Source organism: Sminthopsis crassicaudata, chromosome 2, assembly GCF_048593235.1.
Source record: "Sminthopsis crassicaudata isolate SCR6 chromosome 2, ASM4859323v1, whole genome shotgun sequence".
In the NCBI taxonomy this organism is placed as follows: domain Eukaryota; kingdom Metazoa; phylum Chordata; class Mammalia; order Dasyuromorphia; family Dasyuridae; genus Sminthopsis; species Sminthopsis crassicaudata.
In genome coordinates, this window is record NC_133618.1 from 554596668 (window position 1) to 554611364 (window position 14697).

The following is a 14697-nucleotide window of genomic DNA, read 5'->3' on the forward strand; positions in this document are numbered from 1 at the left end:
TTGATGGAAAGGACAAAGAGATTCTTACATATTGGGGGGGTACAGTGGGAAAGAAGACAATCAGAAGGGTAGGGAAGAAGAAGGCCTAGAAGGGCCAAGAGATTGGTTGCACTGAAGATAAAAATGTCACTTCATGATTTTGCTTAGAGCTAATCCTCTTACATACACCCATTCTTGCTTAAGTAAGCAAGTTATTATTTCCTTCATTAATTTTCATTTGGCCAAATTAAAAATAATTCTTTTATTCCTTCCTCATACCAATTAAAATAAACAATAAGAATCATTTCAGCTACATGAGAATTAAGAATATAGCAAGAGAAAAAGAATTCTTTTTGAAGAAGATTGGATGATTCATTAATATGAGATAAACATATTAAAAAGAAAAAAGAACAATCTAATGAAGTTTTCAACTAAATGTTCAGAACCAAAAAATTAGTAGAAAGGGACCGATGCTAGAAATAGGAGATTCTTTCTTACTTAAAAGAAAAAATTGATAAAAGAAATCAGAAGAAACATATGTGACTAGGAAATCAGAATGGTTAATATTGGGGTGCTTCATCTTGTTATCTCCTCATCCCATCACCAAGTATATCTCATGTACACTCAATCCATGCATAAATACTGTCAACAGTGGTACTGAGAGCTATTTGAGAGATAACAAGAAGCAGCAAGAAGAGTGTCATAAAACATTTCATGCTTTTTTTCTCCCTGTGTAGCTTTGCTTCTAATCTCCTCTCCATTTCAACCTTCACACAGTTGCCAAATTGATATTCCTAAAATACACATTTGACCATAACCTTCTTCTACTCTAAAATCATAAGCAGTTTACTGTTATTACTTGGATGATCAATTATATATGATCTTCAAGCTGGTTTTTTAAATCCTTCATAATTTCTGATCATTTTAAATTCTATTCAAACTAGTCTGTAAATAATGCTATTTACCTATTTTTCTCCTTGCTTTTGTATAGGTAAAGTTACAAGTTTACAATGAACTCCTAACTCATCTCTGCCTCATAAATTCTATAGTATCTTTCAAAATATGGCTCAGGTACAAATTCTTACATGAAGTCTTTTTTGAGCCACTTAGAGGTTAGGAACTCCCTATGTTTTGAAATTATTTTGCATTTATTTATCTGTATACTTGCTGTATTTTGTTAGTAGAATCTAAGTTTCTGAAAGACAATAACTATTTCCCTTTTGTCTTTGTACCCCCAGTTCCTAGCACTACGCTTCTCATGTAATGGTACTCATTAATAAATATTGAATCATGCTATTATTAAACAAATTTCTGTTGGTTGATTTTTTTCTTAGGTTGTTCCAGGAAAAAAAAAATCTGCAACTTTTTGCTCAATTTTTTTTTGTTAGACTAGTAAAAACTATTTTGAATTTAAATAAAGGTCCTAAACATTTCAAATAGAGCTTTTTTGCATCTCACTTGTTTCCAATATTATTGTTATGAAGCTGGTCCTTGAATTAACATTTTAGAGGTATCTGGATATGTTTTAAAAATACTGAAATAATTAGGAAAGGATTAGCAAACCAGAAAAAATAAACTGAGTTAAATATATTTTTGTGATGAGATAAGCAAATATGACTTTTGTATTATTAGGTGTAGAATTATAGATATATTTATAGGAAGAAAAAACCCCTTATACCCTCTGCTCACCTTCCTTGCTGTGAAGTGCCATCTAGTGTTTATTGTTCTCTGTTCTCTATCCTGTCTTGATTTCCTGTGGGTTTAAAAAGTATGAATATTCTTAATAACATTCTCTTCTAAAACCATAACTTCCCAATAGATAAAATTTTAATATTTGATAGTTTGTATGTGACTCAACATACTCTTCTAAAAGGGGTCTATATATTGTATATATGTCCTCAAAAGTGGGCACTTACATCACCCTTGCATGGTAACCTAGTTATCTCCATTCCGTTCTTCAGCCCCAAGAGGGCACGAATTATGTTCATATATGAAAGATGAACCAATCCTTTTCCCAGGGCCTAGAAATCTTCTGACATCTTCTCTTACTCCTTTGATTAACCAGTTTCTTCCGTTGGTGAGAACAAGAGACTCTCAGGTTTATTTCAGAGGAAAAGAGAAGTGTCATTTCACTGGGAATCTTTTCTATCGTTGACTGACCGTTTCTATTAATTATCTTTGTTTAAAGGTGCTGTCACCCAGTCCTATGTTTTATGCCATTTGAGGTCCTGTTCTTCTTATAGCAAATCAACTTTCTTCCTAAAAAAAGTTTTATTGATAATTGAGGCTTTTGATCAAATGAGGTGATATTTGTTTAAAAAACAAAACAAAACAAAACAAACAAACAAAAAAAACCTCAGTGATTTTCACATAGTAAGCACTTAATAAATGATCTTTCCTTTCTTATCATGGTTATTTCCCTATACATATATCTCCCTTCTGCTGCTTTCCTTAACCAGAGAACTATTTATTATTAAAAAAAAAAAAGAAAGAAAGAAAAAGAGGAGAAAAAAAAAAAGCAGCTCATGAAAACGAACCAACATATCATTGAAATCCTGCGTTATATATACTATCTCATCTCTATAGTCTTCCATTGTTACAAAGAAGTAGGATGGAGGGAAGTGCATTCTTATATCTTTTTTTTTTTCTGACAAGTTTGGTTATTATAATTTAGCGGCATTTACTTCATTGTTATTGTTGATTCCACTTACATTCTTGTAGTTATTGTATGCATTGTACTCCTGATTCTTTTTTACTTTGTATTATTTATAGAAGTTCTTTTAAGATACATTATTGTATATATTAGAATATTCCTTTGCTTTTTCCCCCCCTGAGACTGGCTCTGTCTATCAAGTTGGAAGTGGCAAGTCTGCTCCTTTTTTTTTTTTTTTTTTTCTTATTTGGGCTAGTTGGCAGCCTGATAGATCTCTTGTTGCAGGTTCACAATGATTGTGCCAGATAGAGAGCAAGCACCATTGGCTTTTTCTTTGACTCAAAACTCCCCAACTCAAGTGTACCAGACCTAGTTGTTCTAAGAAACACTGATTATAGGCATGTGTCAAGATACCTGATTATAACTTTTATAATATATTTTGCTGATATTTTCAAAGGAAATGCAGGTAACATAAAAGCAAAATATATTAATAAAGTAAAACAAAAAGAGGGAGAAAATATTTATCAAAATTAACCAATAAATTGAAAACGTCTAATGAACATTGATTTGAACAGATTTCAAGAGACAGAACTCTACATATGGGACCCATCACTATAAAAGTCACCACTAGAGGCAGGATCAGGCTAAAGCAAGTCTGAGGAGGAGCTCATGAATGATGAAGCTTGGGAAGTGGAGGTGGAGAGGAAGTATTTTAAGTATTTTACTTAATTATTCATGCTAACTAGGTGCTAAGCTCAACTATTTCTATGCATGTCAATCCCTTTTAAATTTTTGAGTATTGGAAAAAAGTCACTCCATCCTAGTATTATTCTAAAAGCATAGTTATCATATTCACAGACTTCATAAAGATAGGCACAGATTCACGGATTCAATGCATTTCACTCAGTGGTGCTTTTTAAAATTGGTAAGGAGGTTGTGTTATAAAAATGCTACAAATGGCAATTTTGCTTCATCTCTGCTTTTATGTGTCTGGATTGCTCCCATTCAGAAATGAATATGACCCCAAGTAGTAGACATTTCAAATGCAACTCATCACAATGATTCAGAGTGGGGAGATAGATATCTATTTATACTCTCAAAAACAAGAGGTAGGAATGTCATTTTGTGAGACTTAGATCTTTTTGAAACCACTTTTAACAAATTCTAGGTTGGATCGGGCTCTTTCAAAATAGTAGCTGCATTCTGTTACACCATATTTTTTCATTTAGGTTTTCCATGTAGAGAATTGGCTGCTGTGTGCATCACTTGCTTCAGATCTAAGCCTTGCCTATTGCTTCAAGAAAATTCAGGGCAAACATATCAGCAAACATTTCCTGATTTTGTGAGATCAAGCTGGCTATGAAATAGTGTGAAAGCAAGCAACGAGGGCCCCATTTGTTCCTTATTTAAAATTAGTTTGAACAGAACACAGTGTTTGGGAGTGTAGTGAAGAGAATAAGTCTGTTCTAGGATTAAACCAAAATGAGACATCTTTTCTAAGACATCCAACTTTTTTTTTTCCTCTTCTAACTTTTAGTAATTCATCTAGTATTCCTGAATTCTCAAGTGATAAACCTGGCACATGAAGTCTCTGTAAGGCAGCAATCTGGAACAGTTTCTGATGTTTGAAGTACACACTGGAGTATGAGAAGGCACAGAGGATTCTTATTCATTGCCAATTTTTGCTCTTTCCTGGTGTTCTTTGGGCCCTCAAAGTACCCTGGATTCAATAAGATGCCAAGTTGCTTAGGACTGGCTTCAGGAGGTAGAGTCTGCCTGGGAGTCTGGTTAGTTTTATTCCATCTGGAAGGTGACCCCTTGTCATACACATGCACATTTGAGTCCAAAATTTATAAGATTGTGAACAAGCACATTGCGTGCATGTTTCTGTGTGTGTGTGTGTGTGTGTGTGTGTGTGTGTGTGTGCATGTGTGCGCATGTGTGCACTTCATAAGGGTTTGAAGTATTATGGCCAAATTATGTGAGCTGAATTCAAATGTGATCCAACCCCTCAGCAATAGTATCTGAGGATTTAGAGTCTAGCTGGGAGTAAGGAGAAGATGAAAGGCTCCTCACACCTCCTTTTAAGCTTGATATTCAGGGACACACCTGCTTTGAACATAAATAAAAGTCCCTTTAAGTCAGGGCTTCTTAACCTGTGTAGTCCACAAACCCCTTAAAGGTCTGTGAATTTGGGTCGGGGAAAATTTATGTCTTTATTTCAATATAATTGGTTTCCTTTATAATTTTATATATTTTATTGGATGCATTTAAAAACATTATTCTGAGAAGGGGTCCTTAGGCTTCACCATAACACTAAAAGGTGTAGAAATCCCTATTTCAAGGTAAAGTGGTTGTGAAGGTCTCACAGCAAATATAGCTAGGAGCAAGCAAACTCCTCAGAGAGAGCTCAGGTTCTCATGAACCAGCATCTTTGACAGTTCTAAAAGGAAAGAGAGCCATAGTACTCCCTACTGTATTATTCTTAGTTCTATAGTGAGCCCTAGATGGCAATTGTTTATACTTCAATACATCGAGGAGCTGTCATTTCATTCATGTAGGCACTCCTTCTGCCAGCACTGCTACATAGTAGATGGTTTTTAAGAGTCAATATGGCCAAAAGAAAAAAAGAAAAGCATCACTGTCTTGCCAACTTGGTAATGAACCTCTCTGATTCAGTTAGTCTAGTCCTGGGAGGATACATTCAAAGCCCATTACAGAGACTGCACTCCAAAATGCTCTGACTTGAGAGTAACTGCTAGGGCTTAAGATCTACCAGTAAAGCTTCAAGAACCTAAGATAGCTTCCACACTCTAATAAGGTATCTGATAATAATCTTGAATGGAAGGAAATTATTCTGTGGTACATTCTACAGTAGAAGTCAGCCAACAAAATTCACTAAGATATTATGTATGTATCTGTTGTCTTCTTAGGGACTATTTCATTTTTGGTTTTGTGTCCCCAGGATCTATGTACAATCAGTAATTAATAGATGCTTGTTGATTGGTCTACTATAGATAGAGCAGCAACAGTATAACATAGTAGATATTTGGAAGTAACATAATCTCTGTTTGAATTTTTTTTCATGATTGGGAGATTTTAGGAACACAATAAGAAAAAAAAATCTTGACTTTTTAGTAATAAGAATTTGAATGTAGTCGGGTGATTACTTTGAATACTGGGTAATTATATTGTTGATTATTCTTATTGATTTCTATGAGTTTATATAAAAGTTACCCTAGTCCATAAAGTAAAATAAATCAATTATGTTATCCAAGTGTGGTCTTGGGACCCCTAGGAATCCACAAGACCCTTTCAAAGGATTCAGTGTCCAAAATTTTAATACTGTTACTAATAATTGTTAATATAGTAAATATCCATAGATTCAATCTACATCTATAAAAACTCCTTGTAGTCCTCAATGATTTTTAAGAGTGTGAAGGGATGCTGAGACCTACTAAATTAAATGCAGATTATATTTAAGTTATAGGTTTTGAAAAACTAGGTTAATATATAATCAAATCCTGTATGGAAAGCATTGGGCAGAAATAGTTAACCTGAATCAGTAATACATGACAGATTTGCTTCTCAAATTTAAATGAGTCACTTGGCGAAATGGTATAAAGAGAATGGATACTAAACTCTATGTCTGGATTCTTTGGGTAAAACCTCTTAGTTGAACTTCAGACTGTATTATCCAAGTCTTGTAACTAATGTTTGCAACTAATAATAATTGGGGACAGATCCCATTGGAACAGATATCATCTGTAGTTTTAGTACAAATTAACCCAGTCATGTGATTTTCATCAGGACTTGACATTTTATTTACTGTTGCTTGAGTCAGAAAAGGGTTTTCCCAAAAGATCATGAGGGAAACCTGCCAAAAGAGGAAGTGATGGGAAATCAGTACCTGCTCAGTATTATGATTCCTGTTATTCAATCTAAAATGACAAGAATGTCAGAACACACACACACACACACACACACACACACACACACACACACACACACACACATATATCTGTGCTAAACATCATCAACTCTTGGATGATACTTCTGTTCCACACCAGTGCAGCTTGTAGAATATTTATTTGGCAGTGAAAAAGGTCACAGTTTTAAGGCAGTTCAGAAACCAAATGTTCTAGTAATATGGCAGATTTCTAACAAAGCACCCCTTTGGCTTGACTGGTTCTGGGCCTCTGCTGGATTCTGCTTTTAGAACAAGCTTACCCCACAGGTACACTAATGAGGAAACCAACACTGGCTTGTAAAATGCAGAATCAGAAGTCTTCATAAGAAGAAAACCATTTATGCTACTAATTGAGCTTTAAAAAAATGTCTATAGTAGATGTGACATATGTAGAAGCAATAGAGAGTGTGCTGAGAAACCTGGATCACCCCCTCCCTTTTTTTTTTTTTTTTTTTTTTCTCACTCCCAAGTATTTGTTTTAGGAGCAATTGTAGAAACCTGGACTAAAGCAGAAAGCCATCTCTTTAATTAGTTTCCACAGAATGTGTCTCTTTAGTGCCACCTGTTGTTCAGTAAAATATTATGGCTCAGCTAGAATTGGGTTTGAGCACCTAGGCTTTATCTCCATTATGCATTGCAATCTGAAATGATCACAGAAGAAATCCTATGGTTGAGTTCAACAGAAATCTCCTAGAGCTAGGAGAACGTGTTTAAAAGGAACATATTCACTCTACCTATAACAAACACTTCAAACTACAGCCTTCCTCCTTGCTACAAGCTGCTGATTCAGAATATTACTAGTCTTTTATTCTGTTTTGTTAAAAACAATAATAAGTATTTTAGAGACAAATAATAAACAACTTACTTAAAGTCAAAAGAGATGAGAGGAAGTCAATGGATTTAGGACTTTGTGGTTTCAATGTTTTTATAAATATTAAAATACTAATTTCTAGTACAAGAAACAACTGAAAATTAAATATCAGCAGAGTTTGGACTCGTCTAGTCATTGCAAACTAACCTGTTTGGCTTACTGTGTATATTATATTTATTCTTACTTCTCTTGGGTATAGTAACCATGTCTAGATTTATTCATTAAAGACTCAGATTGTGCTTATTTGGTTAACATCTGTTAGGATGGGGGGGTCTTACTCTTAATTGGTACCATCTGGAAAGGAGAAAAAAGAAGCACACAGGATAACTAATAGAGGGAAGACCTAGCACTTCTATTATATTGCAAATACTTGATTTTCACTTACAAATTTTTATAATATATTAGGTATGTATTTTTATGTAACTTATCTAATATCCCATAAAATAATTTACATAGGAAATTAAACTTTCAAAGTCTATTAAGAAGGCATTTGGGGCCTGCATGTTGCTTTATTGAAGCTACTGATGAGGTCTCTTTTTTGTTCTTTTTAAATATAGAATATCTTAATTTCCAGGATTTCTTCTTTCCCAATTCACCACCACTTATTCAGCACTTGTTTCTTCTCCAGCATTGGTTTCCATAGCTGCATGCAATCACACTCTCACACAGATGCCATTCTGTGTTCAAAGCACTGAATGCTACAGGGCATATTAGTGTTTTTATGCTTTAGATCTATCTTTATGTAATTTGAGAGCTCATTAATAGATACCATTTTGTGTGATTAAAAAAAAGAAACCTAGTACATGACAATCTAATAAGGGAGAAATGGAGTAAGAACAACATGGCTTTCTTGTCATTATATGGATTACAGTCTAGAGATGAGTAGGGACCAAATACTGGACCTGATGGGAAGTATAGGTCAGACCAAAGTAATTCTCCTCATTCATTTCTTTATTGGTCTACGGTAAGCATTTATCAGACATGTAAATCCATTGTTTGGGAATATTAAGATTTATTTTTCTTGATATAGAGTACTTTATTATGTTATCATTTTTGCTCTATTTAGTTCTTGCCCTTCTTAAAATTTTGGTCATGATGGATTTCTCATTGGGATGAGATGTGCTTAACCAATCTGTTTCTCTAGGAAGAATAAGTTCTGATGTCTGCCAGCCTGATAAAGTCCATGAGCTGACATGAGGTGCTTTCTGAAGAATCCTTGCCTCTGCCTCCCCAAATCCCCAGATCTGTAATAGCCTATAAAACTAATTCTTTCTTTCTCCATCTCTGATGAGAATTATGTTTAAAGTTTTATATATACATATTTGTATATGTATATATATCTATATATACATATACTTCTGCGTAAACATATTTCATATATAAAATTATATATTAACACACATGCATCTATATGCACATATATGATACATGTAAACATATGTACACATGCATTTACATGTATCTTAGTAATACATATATTATCTATATAAATAATTTAAGATTTGAAAATTAGAACCGCCATTAATCATTATGCATAATGAGTTGGACTCTCAGTTAGTAACCATGCTAATGATAAAGTAAAGAAGACTCAGGAAAAATGATGCACTTTTAAAATCTGCTATTTTTTAGGTTTTAATGCAAGCAAGAGACTCCTGCCATCCACCAACTTTTAGAGAGAGTGTTATTCTTGTTGGAAAAGGATCCAAGGGTAAAAATTTACATTTGATATTGTAAATGAAATAAGATGAGAATTAATCTTTTGTGTTGATCTAATGTTTTTGGTACTATTCCTCCGTCTCTTTATACTTCTAGCTAATATACAGTAGAATATGCTTTTTGAAATAGTCTCTAATGTATAGGCAAATTATTGTATTCTCCAGGTAGAAAATTACTGCATTATGCTGGCATTTTCTGGGACTTCAAATTATTATAGGTCCAATAATTGGCTAATTACATCAAGATTGACTTCAGCAGGTAAAGTCTGTATAGGAATTTAGACAGCTTCATTCAATCTGGAAGGTAGCCCTGAGCCATAGACATTCATAAAATCAATTGATCATTTTCCTGAAACAAAAATAGTTAGAAGCTTATACATGGACCTTCATTTTAACTCACAGATAAAATTCGTAAGTTACTGTTTCTTGCTTATATGTAAACTCTATTCTTATATTATTAACGTTAAGCACCTACAAGTAATCAAATCCAGATGTTCTATAAAACCACATAAGCACATTTACCTACATCTCTGGAGTAGCTAGGTGGCAAAATGGATAGCGTTCCAGCTCTGGAGTCTGGAAGACTCATATTTTTGAGATGAAATCTGGCCTTAGACACTATCTATGTAACCCTGGACAAGTGATTTAACCCTGTTTACTTCAGTTTCCTCGTCTATCAAAAGAAGAAAATGGCAAAGGACTCCAGTATTTTTGCCAAGAAGACCACAAGTGGGGTTACCAAGAGACAGCCATGACTGAAAAGTCATTGCACAGCAAAAGTTGTTGATAATCTTAGATTTTTCTCTTCTGTGATATTTCATGAAAGCTTTTCTTTTTCTACTTTCTTTCTCCCTTGCTGCCTTTACTCTGATTGTAAAGGATTTCCATTGTTTATTGGATGAAGTAGTTTCTGAGTATTTTCACCCTCCTTGATGTGGTGACTTTTTGCTCCAGTTAAACTTTTCCAAATAATGGTGATAGTATTTCAGCTTTTGTTACTTTCTCATTTTTCAGAGGTGATAGTTTAAGTAGAGTTTGGGAGTGTAATCACATGCAATGATGTGTCAATTTTTTCCCTTTCATTTAATTTGCTATTCCTTAATTTGCTCCAAATAGTAGATGATTTACTGGTGACAGATTCTTAATTCCAAACCACATTTTCCATTTTTTCCATTGACTTCCCCTATCTTTGCACAGAAGACATTGAGTATCAAGGTCATGTTTACTTTATAGAACTATGCATCTCCAGCCTCTCCAACAGAGCTTAGCAAAAAGCTGAAATTATTTTCATGGCATTTGTTTGCTTAGGTTCATTGTGCATGGTGAGGTGAGAGATCAAGTACCTCATAAAATCATTGCTTTTGTGCACACATTGGATCTATCTATTTTTTTTTTTCACTTCTTTGTGGATAAACTGTGAACTGGTTTTCCATTAGGTGAGAAGATTTGTGTTTAAAAAAAAAAAAAGATAGTAGTGACCATTGATCTTTTGCTTGGTTTGGCAAATTAGTTTGTTTGCTAAACTGTTGTTATTGTCTTTGAAGGTTTTTTGTCAAGTCTATATAGTGATTGCTTAAGAGGTGAACTTTTCTTTTAGGTCCTTTCTTGTAAATTCTATTTTGTTTTAGCTAAACTTTTCCAAGAAATGGTGATATTTAGAGTTACTGTCTTAATTTTTGCCCATTTCTCATTATTCAGAATCAACAGCTCATTTAACAATTCAGGTTGGAAATGTTTCAATTGCTTGTGGTGTCTTCTCATCTTTGTTTTTTCTAATTTAGTATTGATTTTGACTTTTGCTTTAATCAGTCAATGATCAGTCAATGTGTGCATGAAGACAGTGCATTCTGTGTCTTTTCTAGTTTGCTGAAATATAGTTAATTTTGTGTTTTATGATATTTTTTGTGTACCATGTCTAGTTGTCATAATGCAGTAGAATGAGTATTTTAAAGTCTTTGGCCTTTTAATTTCTTGATATCAAATCAAATTTTCCAAAATGATTTTCCACTTTTTTCTTGTGTTTTGAAGTCACTTACCATCAAGACATGTAATGATGTAGTTTAGACAACCTTTTCAATTTCTTCATGGAATTTCTCTAATTCTTCATCTATTTCAATAAATGTTGGTACATATATTATAATTATTTTCATGTTTGCCTATTTACCTTCACTTGGCATGAGCCTGCAATGTGAGATGTTAAAGCAGCTCCAGAAAAAATCTGATTATTAAATTAGAAGTAGTTAATGCTGGAGTAGGGTTATAGAATCCCATATCTTTGAATAATATTTCTATATTGTCTTTGGTGCTTATGTATGTTTGAAAAAATTTTAAGATATAGCTATAAAGATTCTATGTTATATACTAGATTATATTTTTTCAAAAATAAAATAAAATTAAAATTAAAATTAAAATTAAATTCTCAGAAATTTATTTTCTATAATTACAAAATACTTTCAGCCTATATATCTCATAGTGCTTTTGCAGAAATCAAATGAGATTGAATATGCACTGTGGACCTGTGATTTTATTGGTATAAGATAGTCCCATGTAATGAAACTTCCTTTATTAATAAAGGACTTTACTTTGCAACTTAGTGTGACAAATTTGATTAGAATATTTAAAAGTTGAGTTGGGGACCTCCAATTAAAGTAACCTTTGAGAATCCAGAGCTACTTTCACAACTAGATGAGTCATGCCTTCCAGTTCTTATTGGCTTGCTCAAAAATGGCTAATCCTAGTGATAAATCAACAACAAAAAAATCGATTGATATTGCTATTCTGCTTGTTGTGTTGTGGTGGATGCAAACAAATTACTATTTTCCCTTCTAGCATGTTATTTGCATTTTATGTTTCTCTTCTAGATTTCTTAAAGCCAAAGGACCAGTGTCAAGTAGGGGAGATATTTTTCAGTAGCTAGATATTTTGTGATCAAATCACAAGCAGCAGAAAGATGTTTACCATTTCTGTCTGTCTGTCTCTGTCTTTGTCTCTCTCTTTATATATGTGTATGCACACATATGTATAACTTGCTTTTACATATGATCTTTTCCCAATAATTTACATAACATAAACATCACACCTCACAAAAGCCTATAAGGACCCATAACACCAAATATCAAAACCAATAAGGCTAAACTATCAGAATAAAAGGAAACATTCAGTAAGAAATCAGGATGTTTTCTTTAGAAGATTAGACCCTCATATAGATTTCTTTGTATAGTTCTTTTAGAATCACTTAAAGATAGCCAAAGCCCCCATGAAAATAATTTTATTTTGTTCTTCAGGAAGGTATTATTTATAGTCTTTGCTGACGAAAATATCAATGCCATAAGTAATAATAATTCATATTTACAGAGCTTTGTATATATATATAACTTTTTATTAAGGCTTTTTTATTTTCAAAACATATGCATGGACAATTTTTCTACATTGACCCCTGCAAAACCTTGTGCTCCAAATCTTCCCCTCCTTCCCCCACCCCTTTCCCCAGTCAGCAAGCAATCCAATATATGTTAAACATGTTAAAATATATATTAAATCCAATATATGCATACATTTTTAACAATTATCTTTCTGAACAAGAAAGATCAGATCAAAAAGGGGAAAAAAACGAGAAAGAAAACAAAATCCAAGCAAACAACAACAAAAAGAGTGAAAATGCTGTGTTGTGATCCACATTCAGTTCCTACAATCCTCTCTCTGGGTATAGTTGGCTTTCTTCATCACAAGATCATTGGAACTGGCTTACATCATGTCATTGTTGAAAAGAGCCATGATGATCAAAATTGATCATTGTATATATAATCTTGTTGCTTTGTACAATAATCTCTTGGTTCTGCTAATTTCATTTAGCATCAATTCATGTAAGTCTCTCCAGGCCTTTCTGAAATCATTCTGCTGATTGTTTCTTATAGAACAATAATATTCTATAACATCCATATATTATAACTTATTTAGCCATTCTCCAACTGATGGGCATCCACTCAGTTTCCAGTTTCTTGCCACTACAAAAAGGCTGCCATAAACATCTTTGCACATGTGGGTCCTTTTCCCTCCTTTATGATTTCCTTGAGAAAAAACCCAGAACCAATACTCCTGAATCAAAGAATTTGCATAGTTTGATAGCCCTTTGAGCATAGTTCCAAATTGCTCTATAGAATGGTCGGATCAGTTTACAACTCCACCAACAGTGCATTAATGTCCTAGTTTTCGCAAATTCCTTCCAATATTTATTATTATCTTTTCTACTCATCTCAGCCAATCTGAGAAGTATATGGTGTTCCTCAGAGTTGTTTTAATTTGCATTTCTCTTAGTAATAGTGTTTCAGAGCGCCTTTTCAGATGACTACAAATGGTTTTAATTTCTTCATCTAAAAATTGTTCATATCCTTTGACCATTTATCAACTGGAGAATGGCTTGAATCCTTATGAGTCAATTCTCTATAGATTTTAGAAATGAGGCATTTATCAGAACCCTTGAATATAAAAATATTTTCCCAGTTTATTACTTCTCTTCTAATCTTTTCTGCATTTGGTTTTGTTTGTACAAAAGCTTTTTAACTTAACATAGTCAAAATTATCCATTTTGTATTCAATAATGTGCTCCAGGTCTTCTTTGGCCACAAATTCCTTTCTTCTCCATAGATCTGAAAGATAAACTATCCTTTGTTCTTCTAATTTGCTTGTAACATCACTCTTTATATCAAATTATGAACTCATTTTGACCTTATTTTGGCATATGGTGTTAGATGTGAGTCAATGCCTAGTTTCTGCCGTACCAATTTCTAATTTTCCCAGAGTTTTTGTCAAATAATGAGTTCTTATTCCAAAAGCTTAAGTCTTTGGGTTTGCCAAATACTGGATTACTGTATTCATTGGCTATTTTGTTCTGTGGGCCTAACCTATTCCACTGATCAACTACTCTATTTCTTAGCCAATGCCAAATGGTTTTGATGACCACTGCTTTGTAATACAGTTTTAGGTCTGGCACAGTTAGGCCACCTTCATTGGCATTTTTTTCATTAGTTCACTTGAAATTCTTGAAATTTTGTTCTTCAATATGAACTTTCTTATTATTTTTTTCTAGCTCTGTAAAATTATTTCTCTCAAGTTTGATTGCTATGGCACTGAATAAATAGATTAATTTAGATAGTGTTGTCTATATATAGGTTTATATATAGCTAAATGGGAACAGTGGAAAATGCCCTGGGTCTGGAGTTAGGGATACCTAACTTTTAAAATCTGGAGTTCAAATCTGACTCAGGAACTTGTGTGACTTTAGCCAAGTCACTTAGCCCCCATTTGCCTCATTTTCCTCTTCTGTAAAATGGGAATAATTATAGCAGAGGATTGCTATGTGGATCAAGTGAAATAAAGTTTATAAAAGGTTTGGCATGGTGCCAGGCATATTGTAGTCACTATATCACCTGCACCTTCCCCTTTATCACATTTGATCCTCACAATAACCCTGGGAAGTAGGTACTACTATAATGCCGGAGAAACTGAGGCA

The 14697-nt window shown here is 33.5% G+C and overlaps 1 long non-coding RNA gene across 2 annotated transcripts in view; it reads left to right on the forward strand.

Annotated features, from left to right (window-relative positions):
* The window catches only part of LOC141558204 (uncharacterized), a 182578-nt gene that overhangs the window by 147295 nt on the left and 20586 nt on the right, over positions 1-14697 (forward strand). For both annotated transcript variants that reach the window (XR_012486990.1, XR_012486989.1), the window contains exon 3: positions 9103-9181. This is a non-coding gene — a long non-coding RNA (uncharacterized LOC141558204). The remainder of the gene's footprint in view (positions 1-9102; positions 9182-14697) is intronic.